This window comes from Lepus europaeus, chromosome 5 (genome assembly GCF_033115175.1).
Source record: "Lepus europaeus isolate LE1 chromosome 5, mLepTim1.pri, whole genome shotgun sequence".
NCBI classification, from domain to species: Eukaryota; Metazoa; Chordata; class Mammalia; order Lagomorpha; family Leporidae; genus Lepus; species Lepus europaeus.
In genome coordinates, this window is record NC_084831.1 from 8,735,860 (window position 1) to 8,748,956 (window position 13,097).

Here is a 13,097-nt window from a genome sequence, read left to right on the forward strand (position 1 = left end):
GTTCTCACACTGATTGTCGTGGAGGTTGGACAGCTCCCAACTGCACTGAACCCCTGATGTGTGCCCTTTAAAAAATTATTTATTTGAAAGACAGAGTGACAGAGAGAAGGGGAGAGAGGGAGATTGGGAGAGAGGTCTTCCATCTGCTGGTTCACTCCCCAAATGGCTGCAATAGCCAGGGCTGATCCAGCGGGGAGCCAGGAGCCAGGAGCCTCTTCTGGGTCTCCCATGTGGGTGCAGGGACCCAACCACGTGGGCCATCTTCCACTGCCTTCCCAGGTGCATTAGCAGGGAGCTGGATCGAAGTGGAGCAGCCGGGACTCGAACCAGCACTATGATATGGGATGCCGGCGTCGCAGGCTGAAGCTTAACCTGCTGCGCCACAACAGTGGCCCCAACATGTGCTCTCTGAATGAGTGACTCGCATGATACATGGGTTACAGAGAGGCCCGGCTTGATGTGGGGGAAGATGTCCAGCAGGTGTGGGTACAGACGCTGCCCAGCATCCTCTCTGGGGCAGACAAGGTCACGGTCACAAAAGTGAGTTTACACTTGTGGGATGTCCCACAGGGGAGGGCGGAGTGTGTGGGAGGGGCAGGTGGAAGAAGCTGCCCGACACCTGACCCCCGAGGGCTGCTGCCCCCTCCCCAGGCGGGCATCTGGTGGAAGGGGCTCATTGTGCCGCAGGCTCCACGGGGGAGCGGGGGCCCTCGCCCGGTGCTGGCCTGCTGGGCCCCTGTCGGGTGGCAGCAGAGCTGGTTCCCGTCCTGCTGCAGGGAGTGGAAAGGGTTTCCCCCAAAGACACGTCTGCGTCCTGTGAATGTGTGGACGGGAGGTTTGGGAGAGATGAGGAATCCCCAGATGAGGGCCCCGTGGAACATGTGGTGAGCTCCAGAGCCAATGCCAATGCACTGGGTGGGAAGAGGGACATGTGGGAAGCACAGAGGCCGTGTGAGGACAGAGTGGGCTGGGAGCCACCCGAGGGCGGGCCAGGCAAGGAAGGGCCCCTGGAGCCTGTGGGGGGCGAGTGGCACTGCTACACCCGGAGCTGGGGTTCCTGGGCACCGGAAGTGCCAGGGCCTCTGCCTGTGCTCTTGTCCGGCACTGGCTGTGGCGTCTGTTTCGCAGCTGTAGCAGTCGGATCACCCCCTGCCTTACTCTCCGGCTGCCTTGCCCAGCACGTGTTTCTTAATGTTTCTGGCCTTGGCTTTCGCGTCTGTGAAATGGGGACACTCAGAGCGCCGACGGCAGGGCGCGTGTTTGAGGGCTTCATGGCGGTGGGGTCAGGCACTGTTGTTTGGAGCTGAGCTCTGCAGCGGCCCCAGAGACCGGGCTGAAAATGAAACCAGAGCCACTCAGAGCAGAGTCCCTCGTCCCCGGCTGACGAAGCCGTGTCTCCGACCTTTGGAGCGCTCAGGATCAGACGATGGCCCAGTGTCTGGAGTGAGCTGGCTGCAATGGGCAGGGGGTGGAGGACCCTCTGCCTGAATCCCCACGTGAAAGAAAGAACCTGCAGAATGCTGTTCTTCTAGCTTTCTGTCTCTGTCCCCACCTTACAAGAAAAGCGACTTGGAAACGACTTTTTTTAATTTATTTATTTATTTATAGGGCCGGTGCTGTGGTGCAGCAGGTTAACGCCCTGGCCTGCAGTGCCAGCATCTCATATGGGTGCCAGTTCAAGTCCCGGCTGCTCCACTTCCCATCCAGCTCCCAGCTGATGCGCCTGGGGAAGCAGCGGAGGATGGCCCAGGTCCTTGGGCCCCTGGACCCACATGGGAGACCCAGAAGAAGCCTCTGGCTCCTGGCTTTGGATTGGCTCAGCTCCAGCTATTATGGCCATTTGAGTAGTGAACCAACAGATGGAAAACCGCTCTCTTGTGTTTAACTCTTTCAAATAAATAAAATTTAAAAATTTATTTATTTGAAAGGCAGAGTTAGAGAAAGGGAGACACACACAGAAAGAGAGAGAGAAAAATCATATCTGGTTCACTCCCCAAGTGGCTGAAGCGGCCAGTGACGGTCTAGGCTGAAGCCAGGAGCCTGGAACTCCATTCGGGTCTCCCATGTGGGTGCAGGGGCCCAAACATGTGGGCCATCTGCTGCTGTTTTCCCAGGCACATTAGCAGGGAGCTGGATGGATAGTGGAGCAGCTGGGACTGGAACCAGCGTCATAAGGAATGTGGGTCTCGTGGGTGGCGGCTTAACCCATTGCGCCACAGCCCCACCCCTTTTTATCCTTCCTTCGCCCTTTCCATCTGAGAAGCCAACCTCCTGTCCTCAGCCCGCGGGAGCCCTTCCTCTACTTTATGGAACAAAGAACACAAAGAGCCCTCGCCCGATGCGAGTCCGGAGCAAAGCCCATGACGAGTGCTAGGCTGCGGAGTTGGACGTTTGTCCTTTGTCCTCGCACAGGGAGGCCTGGCACTTGGTCATGTCCATTAGAGGTGGTGTCACCAATGGTTCTGGCCCTGACAAGCTCTGTCCCCTGCAGGGCCACAGCAGGGCTCAAGAGCCCCAGCCTCCGGCCATGGTTTTCCCACGGGGTCCTGGCTCATCCGGGGCGCTGAAAGCCCCAATGCCGTTCGCCAAAACCTGTTGTTTTTCTCAAATGTAATTTTATTTCAGATTCAGAGGGAGAAAGAGATTTGGAAGGAAGGAAAGAGAGGGAGGCAGGGAGGGGGAGAGAGAGAGAGAGAGAGATAGATAGATCTTCCATCTGCTGGTTCTCTCCCCAAATACCTGTAACAGCCAGAGCTGGGCCAGACTGAAGCCAGGAGCCAGGAGCTCTACCCGGGGCTCCCACCAAGCACTTGGGCTGTCTGCTGGCTCCAAGGCATTGCCAGAGGCTGACGGGGGAAGCTCAGATTTGAATCAGGCACTGTGACACGTGGTGTGGGCGGTCCCAAGCGACAAGTTAACCCACCGTGTCATAGCGCCTGCTCTGCTCCCTGGGTTTAGTGTCCCACTCAGCCGCGTGACTCTGTGCCTTGGTTTTCTGGCCTGTACAGTGGGCACAGTGTCTATTACACCGTCACCCCTTAGCGCTGCCAATGCTTGGGCCGGTGCTGGCAATTGCTGTGTGGCGGGGACGTAAGCCAGGCTCCCCCAGAGCACGCTCCTTAGAACTGAAACCCCAGCTCATTTCCACTGGAGGCAAAGCTGCTCCCTCCCGGGTCCCCGCCCCGGCTCCACAGGGAAGCTCGGGTTCCCCACCTCACTCTGCAGCCTGGGTGGAGTGGGTGAGGACCTCAGCCCTTGCCCTGCCTGCCTGACTTCTTCCCCAGGGAACGATCCCTGTCTCAGGCCCGGGAACGGAGTGCGCCCTGGGCCTGCTTTCTCCGGCTCTGCCCTGAATTCTTGGCATTCCTGGCTGGTGCAGTGTCCCCACGGGACCTGCTCCCAGGGCTGAGCCAGCTGGGCTGATCCACAGCGGACAGGGCCCTGGGAGAGGGCTGCGGTGGGGAGGGGCCATGGAGCACGAGGATTCCCACGGTCCGAGAATTCCCATGTGTCCTCACCCCATCCTCTCCAGGTGCCACGGGGGCCTGAGGACGGCAAACATTGAGTTACTGGGAAAAGTTGGCGCTCTCGCCTCCTTCCTGCCCCGTCTGGGGCTGTGGCCACGGCCAGGCACTCTTTGCTGTGAGTGGGCGGAGTGTGGCCATGCGGTGGTCGAGGCCTGGGCTGGCCGTGTCCAGGGAGGGGCGGTCTTGTCGCCATGAACACCTGGTATTTCTCCCCCGTGGACTGCGTGTTTTGGAAATTGCTTCAAAACCCTGCAGTGCTCGCTGCTGCTGCTGTGTGCATGGCTTCCTCTGTCGTTTGTCCTTCCGTCTGTGCCACCAAAGAGGAGACAGCACAGGTGTTGGGGGACTGACCCTTCAATTTCCTGTCTTGGCAAAGGCAGGTGCTGGAGGTCAGCAATCTGGGTCTGCGAAGTGGAGTTAATACTGGCACCTGCCTCTAGGGGGCGATGCAGTCATTGCGTTGGTACAGGTCAGGGGTGCGGGGGACCTAACTTAGTTATTACGGTGCCATGGGTGCATGAAAGTTACACCCCCTACACCCTTGGGAGACACTTCCTGTTTTGGAGGTGAGCTTGGGAAAGAGATGCAATCATGTGGAATTTCAGTTCATTTTCTTTTTTTTTCTTTAAATCAATCATGTGCTCTCAGAACATTTTTTAAATTAAAGATTTTATTTTATTTATTTGAAAGGCAGAGTTACAGACAGAGAGAGGGGTCTTCCACCCGCTGGTTCACTCCCTAAATGGCCACAAAAGCTGGAGCTGGGCGCAGGGGCCCCAAGGACTTGGGCCATCTTCTGCTGCTTCCCCAGGGCGTAGCAGAGAACTGGATCAGAAGTGGAGCAGCTGGGACTTGAACCGGCGCCCACATGGGATGCTGGCACTGCAGGCCAGGGCTTTAACCCGCTACGTCACAGTGCTGGCCCCTCAGTCCAATTTCAATCCTGCTTGCTCCTCCAAGGCTGTGGGTGGGGTGCAGGCACCTGGTTGCACCTGAGGTTCTAGCCACACTCAATCCCACCTGTGCGTACCCTTAGCTCATCTGATGCTTGGAAAGATCGGGGCAGTAGCCCACCCTCCCGCTGCTGGCCTCGCCCATGTCCTGCCCACCCTTCCCCTCCAGGTCTGTTGTCCCTGACCCAGGCTAAAGCCATAGTCTCAATGAAGGTGAGCAGGTGGAGGTCCCAGGGAGAGGAGGCTCTGGGAGTTAGAACCCTAAAGCTCTGGCTTCTCCTTGTTCCGTTTGTCCCCTGGAGACCCCGTATTGGGAGGAAGATGCTGGCTAAGACCGTGGCTCAGAGGCAAACTGCCACTTCTCATCGCTGTCAGACCCCAAGCCCGGGGCTTCCTCTTGTTGAGCCTCAGTTTCCTTATCTGTCAAATGGACTTCATGAACATATACACCCAGGGGCTGGCATGGTGGTCAGGCTGCACTGGTGATGCCGGCATCCCATATCAGAGTGCCAGTTCGAGTCCTGGCTGCTCCACTTCTGATTCAGCTCCTTGCTAATAGTCTGGGAAAGCAGCAGAAGATGGCCCAAGTGCTGGGGCCCCTGGGAGACCCGGATGATGTTCTGGCTCCTGGTTCAGCCCGGCTCAGCCTTGGCTTTTTGGGGAGTAAACCAGTGGATGAAAGATCTCTGTCTCTCCCTCTCTCTCTGTTACTCTGCCTTGCAAAGAAATAAATCTTTACAAATAAAAAAGGAAGAAAATACACAGTTTAAGGCTTCTACTGAAGAGAAAATGAAGTTGTTAAGGCACTTAGTGCATTACCTAGCACATAGTAGGTGCTCAGTAAACATTATTCGCCAAGAGGCTCCAAGCTGGCCTCCCTGGATTTAGCTCTTTCCCCCTCCATCTCTTGGCTTTTGTCCCCTGGGAGGGAGCCTGGAGGGTCCCAGACACCCAGAGGGAAATTGTCAGAAAGCACAACCCTAGTGTTCCCAAGGCCACTCCTGCAGGCTCCCCCTGTCCCCTCGAACCTCCCTGCTCACTGGGGGACACTGGGTGCTTGTGTCAGGGGTGCCCAGAAAGGCAGAATGTGTGGCCATGATGTCTATCACTGTGAGATTTTTTTTTAAAGATCTATTTTATTTATTTGAAAGAGTTACAGAGAGAGGTAGAGACAGAGAGAGAGGTCTTTCATCCGCTGGTTCACTCCCCAAATGGCCTAAAAGGCCAGAGCTCAGCTGATCCCAAGCCAGGAGCCAGGAGCTTCTTCCTGGTCCCCCACATGGTTGCAGGGGCCCAAGCACTTGGACCATCTTCTACTGCTTTCCCAGGCCACAGCAGAGAGCTGGATCAGAAGAGGAGCAGCCGGGACTCAAACCGGCGCCCATGAGGGACTTTACGGGGCTTTAACCTGCTGTACCACAGTGCCGGCCCCTCCCCTGTGTGATAGCTTATTCAGGATAATAAGGTGTTGTTATCCCCCTGTTACAGGCAAGGAAACTGAGGCACAGAGGCATTGAAGAGCTTGCTCATGGCTTCAGATTTGTTGGTACGGGAGCCTCATGGAGACCCCAGTGCTCTGGGTCCGGAGATCGGGTGCTCAGACTCCTGGCAACCCTGAGCAGTCTCTTCTCTACCAGGAGCACTGTGGATTTTGTGAAGATGGAGTGAGAAAGTACACGCACGGCACTCAGCGTGGTTCTTGTCCCTGTAACACGCACTTCGCGGGACTCGGGGTGACGACGACAGCTGCCGATTTCCCAAGCCAGCGGTGCAAGCTAACTCAGAGCACTGATCCCATAAGTAGATGCTCAGGAAACCAGTTAACTCCCTCCCCAAATCCTGCCTTCTTCCCCCTCCTCCAGCTAATCCACAGCAAAACCCCAGGGAGCAGCGGGCGTTCAAGGCGTCACCTCTGGCTCCTGGCTCTAGGTTCCGGCTCCTGCAGGCCCTGGCAGCCAGTGGTGATGGCTTAGGGATGAGGGTCCTCGTCACCCACGTGGGAGACCTGGATTGAGCTCCTGGCTCCCAGATTTGGCCTCAGCCCAACTTTGGCTGTTGCAGGAATTTGGGGAGCGAGGCAGCAAATGTGAGTGAGTGCTCTCTCTCTAGAAGCCCCGGGGAGATGGAAGGTGCTAGAAGCCTTAGCACTCCGGCCTGATGGTAATACAGAGGTGCTATTCCTACCAAGTGTAGGAAATGTATAGAATTATGTCTGAGCACCATGGGTGATGGCAGAACAGCTGGACACCCCCCCCCCCCACTCCGCTACTGCAATGAGATGGAGACGTTTATGGCCCAGGAGTTCCTGGTCAGGGCTGGAAGGCCACAGCCTCCTGACTGTCCAGGCCTGTGCAGGAGACCCCTGAGTGGGTTCTGAGGTTGGGCATGGAGTCAGGGTGTGTGTGTGTGTGTGTGTGTTTGCGCAGCAGGGGGGACGTTAGGGTGTGGGAGGGGCGGAGCCAACGTGAGCCCTCCCTGTCACTCTTCCCAAGCACCAGGGAAGTCTCTGGACACAAGATGAGCATGGCTGGGTTCTACGTGGAGCAGATGGACAAGGTCAGCACAGAGCTAGACGTGGACCACGGAGGGAACGCCGGGAGGTCTGAAGAGAAGCAGATCGAAGCGGCAGAGCCCCCAGCTGGAGAGCACCAGGAGCAAGTGGAACTTATCTCTCCTGCAGCCGAGGGAGAACACGCCACGGGGAGCGGCTGTGCCTGGGTGGGTGTCGGGAGGACTTGTTAGAGGATGTGGACTTAGGCACATGACTGTGTGTGTGGGGGGAGGCAGCTCTCTGCTGGTGCACCTGGGGAAGCAGTGGAAGATGGCCCTAGTCCTTGGGCCCCTGCACCTGTGTAGAAGGCCCAGGAGATGCTCCTGGCTCCTGGCTTCAGTCTGGCCCAGCCCCGACTATTGGAGCCATTTGGGAAGTGAACCAGTGGATGAAAAAGTCCCTGGAGGGGGGCCGGCGCCGTGGCTCAACAGGCTAATCCTCCGCCTTGTGGCGCCGGCACACCGGGTTCTAGTCCCGGTCGGGGCACCGATCCTGTCCCGGTTGCCCCTCTTCCAGGCCAGCTCTCTGCTGTGGCCAGGGAGTGCAGTGGAGGATAGCCCAAGTGTTTGGGCTCTGCACCCCATGGGAGACCAGGATAAGCCCCTGGCTCCTGCCATCGGAACAGCGCGGTGCGCCGGCCGCAGCGCGCTACCGCGGCGGCCATTGGAGGGTGAACCAACGGCAAAAGGAAGACCTTTCTCTCTGTCTCTCTCTCTCACTGTCCACTCTGCCTGTCAAAAAAAAAAAAAAAAAAAAAAAAGTCCCTGGAGGGGTCGGTGCTGTGGCGTAGCAGGTAAAGCCACCGCCTGCACTGCTGGCATCCCATGTAGGTGCCGGTTCAAGTCCTGGCTGCTCTACTTCTGATCCAGCTCTCTGCTATGGCCTGGGAAAGCAGTAGAAGATGGCCCGGGTCCTTGGGCCTCTGCACCTGCATGGAAGACCTGGAAGAAGCTCCTGGCTCCTGGCTTTGGATCGGCACAACTTCAGCTATCGTGGCCAATTGGGAAGTGAACCAGCAGATGGAAGACTCTCTCTTTCTCTCTAATAGATATTTTCATGATTTTTTTTAAAAAAAAGATTTATTTGTTTGAAAGACAACTATGGAGAGAGAGAGAGAGAGAGAGAGAGAGAGAGAGAGAGAGAGAGAGATTGATTCTCTATTTGGTGGTTCACTCCCCAAATGTCTGCCACAGCCAGGGCTGAGCCAGGCTGAAGCCAGGAGCCTGGAGCGCCATCCAGGTCTCCCACATGGGTGGCAGAGACCCGAGGACTTGGGCCGTCTTCCGCTGCTTTTTCAGGTGCATGAGCAGGGAGTTGGATCGAAAGTAGGGCAGCTGGAACTCCATCTGGCACTCCTAAGGGATGCTGGCGTCTCAGGTGCCCTAGCTTGCCGTGCCACAGCGCTAGTCCTTTAGAAACTGGAAGACTTACCATATGCCTGGACTTCAAAGTATTTTTCACAAAAATGAGCTTACCTTTAAAGTTTTTTTATTTTATTGGAAAAGCAAAGTGACAGAGAGAGAGAGGAGAGAGAGAGAATCTTCCATCTCTTGGTTCACTCCCCAAATGTCCAATAGCCAGACTGGGCCAGGCTGAAGCCAGGAGCCAGGAGCTCCATCTGGGTCTCCCTTGTGGGTGGCAGGGATACAAGGACTTGGATCATCATCTGCTACCTCCTAGAGTCCATTAGCAGGAACCTGGATTGAAAGCAGACCCAGCACTTGAACGGGCGCTCTCATATGGCGTGTACATGTCCCAAGTGACCGCACTGCTGGTTGAGTGGCTTAGTGCCCAGCCCAGAGTCATCTTTCGATTTCATTGTCCGCAAACTCTGAAGTGCCCTTGGACGGTCCAGCTGCCCCAGTCTCCACCACTCCCTACCGCCCCTGATGCTCAACTCACAGCCAGTTCCGATTTCTCAGCCTACCCATGCTGTGGGTTTTCTTCAAGTAGAGAAATACTGCTCTCTATCTGGGTCTCCGTCGAAAGGGAAACATCCAGCCAGAACTGGGAGAGAGATCGTGCGTCCCACGTGCCAGGAGGCCCGGTCTCGGAGCCTCCTGCCTCACACCGTGCCCCAACTGCGGCCAGTGTGGGCTCCTGCTCGCCCTGTGTATCCTCACCACGGCAGGGCAGCCTGGCACTCCGCCATCTGACACAAGGAAGTAGGATGAGCAGGCCAGGCAGGAAGCGGGGACTGGTCACTGGCCCAGGGGTGAATGGCTCCCTCTGGGCATTCGAACGCCTCTGCTCTCAGCCCCTTTCTTCACCCTGTCCTTGCGGTCGGGCTTTGTCCCTTCCCACTCAGCTCCAGAAACTCCCCTTCCCCTCTGGGATCCTGTCTGCTTCTGGGACTCACTTTCCGCTCACCCCACGGCCGAGTCCTCTTCCGGGGACGCCCTACCTTGCTGTCCGATGTCAGGCGCATGGAAATCCCCCCCACTCACTGTCTCGGTGCCCCCGTGCTTTCCTTATTTCCATCACAGTGTCTGCCCTGGGCCCTGGTCCACCAGGCTGGATGTGGCCGGGGAAAGCACGTGCACCCGGTGCCGTCTTCGGAGAGTGACACCTGTCAATGTGTTTGTGCTGTTGCTGATCTGACGCGAGGGGCTCTCAATTTTATGGGGAACTCATATTATGAAAAAGCTATGCATCTATACCAACATTTTTGTACCAAAATAAGACTTAGTTTTTTCCCATGGACTTTCTGGAGTCGCCTTGGGCGTACTCCTAGCTCCTGATACCACAGAGCTAATGTTTATTGTGCTCTTGATTTGCGCCAGCCTCTGATGCAAGTGCTCACAGGGTTGACGATGGGATATTTCGAAAAGCGGACACCTTGATGAAATGTCACAAAGGGAGCACACCTGTGTAACCAAGTCCCGGGGAAGAAGCAGGACCTCACCAGCACCCGGAAGCTGTGCACCTGCCGCACCCTGATGTCCATCCCAACAAGGCTGTAACCTCTGCCCTCAGCCCTGGTACTGCAGACCGGTTCTGCCTGTCGGAACCTCGCGTAAGCAGGAGCACACAGCACGCGCCCTGCAGGGTCGGATGCCCTGCAGCCAACCTTGTTTTCTGAGGTTCACCCAGGCAGATGCTGTTTGTTTTCGTGGCTGGGTAATATTCCACTGCAAGCCCTCTTCCGTACTCCACACGAACTTTGGGGATTTGGTTTCCAGTTTGGGCTGATTACAAGTTGTGCTGTGTGTGTCTTTGGGGGTCATGGGATGTTTACTGTTAGGTGTATGGCTAGGAATGGGATTGAGAGTCCTGTGCTTTCAAAGAGTCTGCCACACAGTTTTCAAAAGTGTTCAAATAGGGCCGGTGCTGTGGTATAGCGGGTAAAGCCGCCGGCTGCAGAGCCGGCATCCCATATGGGCACTGGTTTGAGTCCCAGCTGCTCCACTTCTGACCCAGCTCTCTGCTATGGCCTGGGAAAGCAGTGGAAGATGGCCCAAGTCCTTGGGGCCCTGCACCTGTGTGGGAGACCTGGAAGAAGCTCCTGGCTTTGGATCGGCGCAGCTCCGGTCGTTGCGGTCATCTGGGGAATGAACCAGTGAATGGAAGACCTCTCTCTCTGTCTCTCTCTCTCTCTACCTCTCTCTCTCTGCCTCAGCCTCTCTGTAACTCTGCCTTTCAAATAAATAAATAAATCTTTTAAAAAAGTGTTAAAACATTCACTTAGTTCTAGGTACTACTAGTGTTCTCGTTTTACAGAGCACAAACTTGAGGCCCAGAAAAGTGGGTTGATTTATCTGTAGCCCCACAGCTGGTGAAGATCAGGGCTTTTGTGATTTCTGTATTTTTACATAGGGTTAGGAAGGGGCCGGTGCTGTGGCGCAGTGGGTTAAAGCCCTGGCCTGCAGTGCCGGCATCCCATATGGGCGCCGGTTCTAGTCCTGGCTGCTCCTCTTCTGATCCAGCTCTCTGCCATGGCCTGGGAAAGCAGTAGAAGATGGCCCAAGTCCTTGGGCTCCTGCACCTACGTGGGAGACCCAGAAGAAGCACCTGGCTCCTGGCTTCGGATGGGTGCAATTCCGGCCTTTGTGGCCATCTGGGGAGTGAACCAGCAGATGGAAGACCCCTCTCTCTATCTCTACCTCTCTCTGTAACTCTGACTTTCAAATAAATAAAATAAATCTTAAAAAAAGAAAATGCCAGCCGGCGCCATGGCTCACTAGGCTAATCCTCCACCTTGCGGCGCCGGCACACCGGGTTCTAGTCCCGGTCGGGGCACCGATCCTGTCCCGGTTGCCCCTCTTCCAGGCCAGCTCTCTGCGTGGCCAGGGAGTGCAGTGGAGGATGGCCCAAGTGCTTGGGCCCTGCACCCCATGGGAGACCAGGAGAAGCACCTGGCTCCTGCCATCGGATCAGCGCGATGCACAGGTCGCAGCGCGCCTACCGCGGCGGCCATTGGAGGGTGAACCAACGGCAAAGGAAGACCTTTTTCTCTGTCTCTCTCTCTCACTATCCACTCTGCCTGTCAAAAAAAAAAAAAAAAAAAAAAAAAGAAAATGCCCTTCCCTCCTTAAAGTTATGAAAATAATTCTTGCATGCCTTCCAGTGCTTTCATAGTTCCATTAAAATTTACTTTATTCGTTCCACTTGGAAGTTACCATAGTGTACATGCTTAATCCTCCGCCTTGCGGCGCCGGCACACCGGGTTCTAGTCCCAGTTGGGGCGCCGGATTCTATCCTGGTTGCCCCTCTTCCAGGCCAGCTCTCTGCTGTGGCCCGGGAAGGCAGTGGAGGATGGCCCAAGTGCTTGGGCCCTGCACCCCATGGGAGACCAGGAGAAGCCCCTGGCTCCTGCCATCGGATCAGTGAGATGCACCGGCTGCAGCGGCCATTGGAGGGTGAACCAACAGCAAAAGGAAGACCTTTCTCTCTGTCTCTCTCTCACTATCCACTCTGCCTGTCCAAAAAAAAAAAAAAAAAAAATAGTGTACATGCTACAGTATGGGCTCAATTGTAATTTTTTTTTCAAAAAAAGTATTTGAAAGGCAGAGTATCAGGGAGAGAGAGAAGAGGGAGAGGGAGAGGGAGAGAGTGAGGGAGGGAGAGGGGGAGAGAGGGAGAGAGAGGGAGAGAGGGAGAGGGAGAGAATCTTCCAGCCACTGATTCAGGCCAATAGCCTGTAGGAGCCAGGGCTGGGCCAGGCTGAATCTAGGAGCCTGGAACTCCATCTAGGTCTCCCATATGGGTGGCAGGGGCCCAAGTACTTGAGCCATCACCTGCTCCCTCCAAAGATAAACAGTAACAGGACGTTGGATTGGAAGTAGAGTAACCGGGCTGGACCCAGGCACTCTGGGATGGGATTTGGGCACCCCAAGTGGTGACTTCAGCCACTGGGCCTGACGCCTACCCCTTCACGTGTTTTCTGGCTCATTTTATTCGTAGGTAGATCTGTTTTGGTTGCTGTTGTTGCCATTATAAATGGAGACTCCTCTTCGGCTGTCGCTCTGACTTCTTGTTTAACACGAGAGCCGCTCACTGCTATGCTGTGTTTCTGCACCCTGCTGCCCTCCTGAGCCACATCATCGCTGGTGGTGCCTTTCCAGTGACTGTCCTGGATTTTCCAAATATCTGCAGGTGTCCTCTGCAGAGTGTGGGTTTTAACTCCTTCATTCCGTGTTTTCGTAGCTCCAATTTTTGAATTCTTTTAAAATTGCTTAGGATAGTATTTTAAGTTCAACACTGAGTGGTGGAGGTGATAATAGCCATTTTCATCTTGCTGCCAGTCCTAGTGAAACACCTCCAGCATTTTCCTCTTCCTTGAAAAAAAAAACCACAGTAAGGACTCATTTACTGATTCCTCTTTCATTTATTTACTTATTGGTTAAAGATTCATTTATTTGAAAGGCAGAGTAACAGAGAGAGAGGGAGAGACACAGACAGAGATCTCCCATCTACTTTCCAAAGGGCTGCAACAGCCAGGTCTGGGCCAGACCAAAGCCGGGAGCCAGGAGTCTCATCATGGCGTCCGTGTGGGTGGCAGGGGCCCAAGCACTTGCCTTTGCCGGATCAGCCGGGAGCTGGAACAGAAGCAGAGAAGCTAGAACT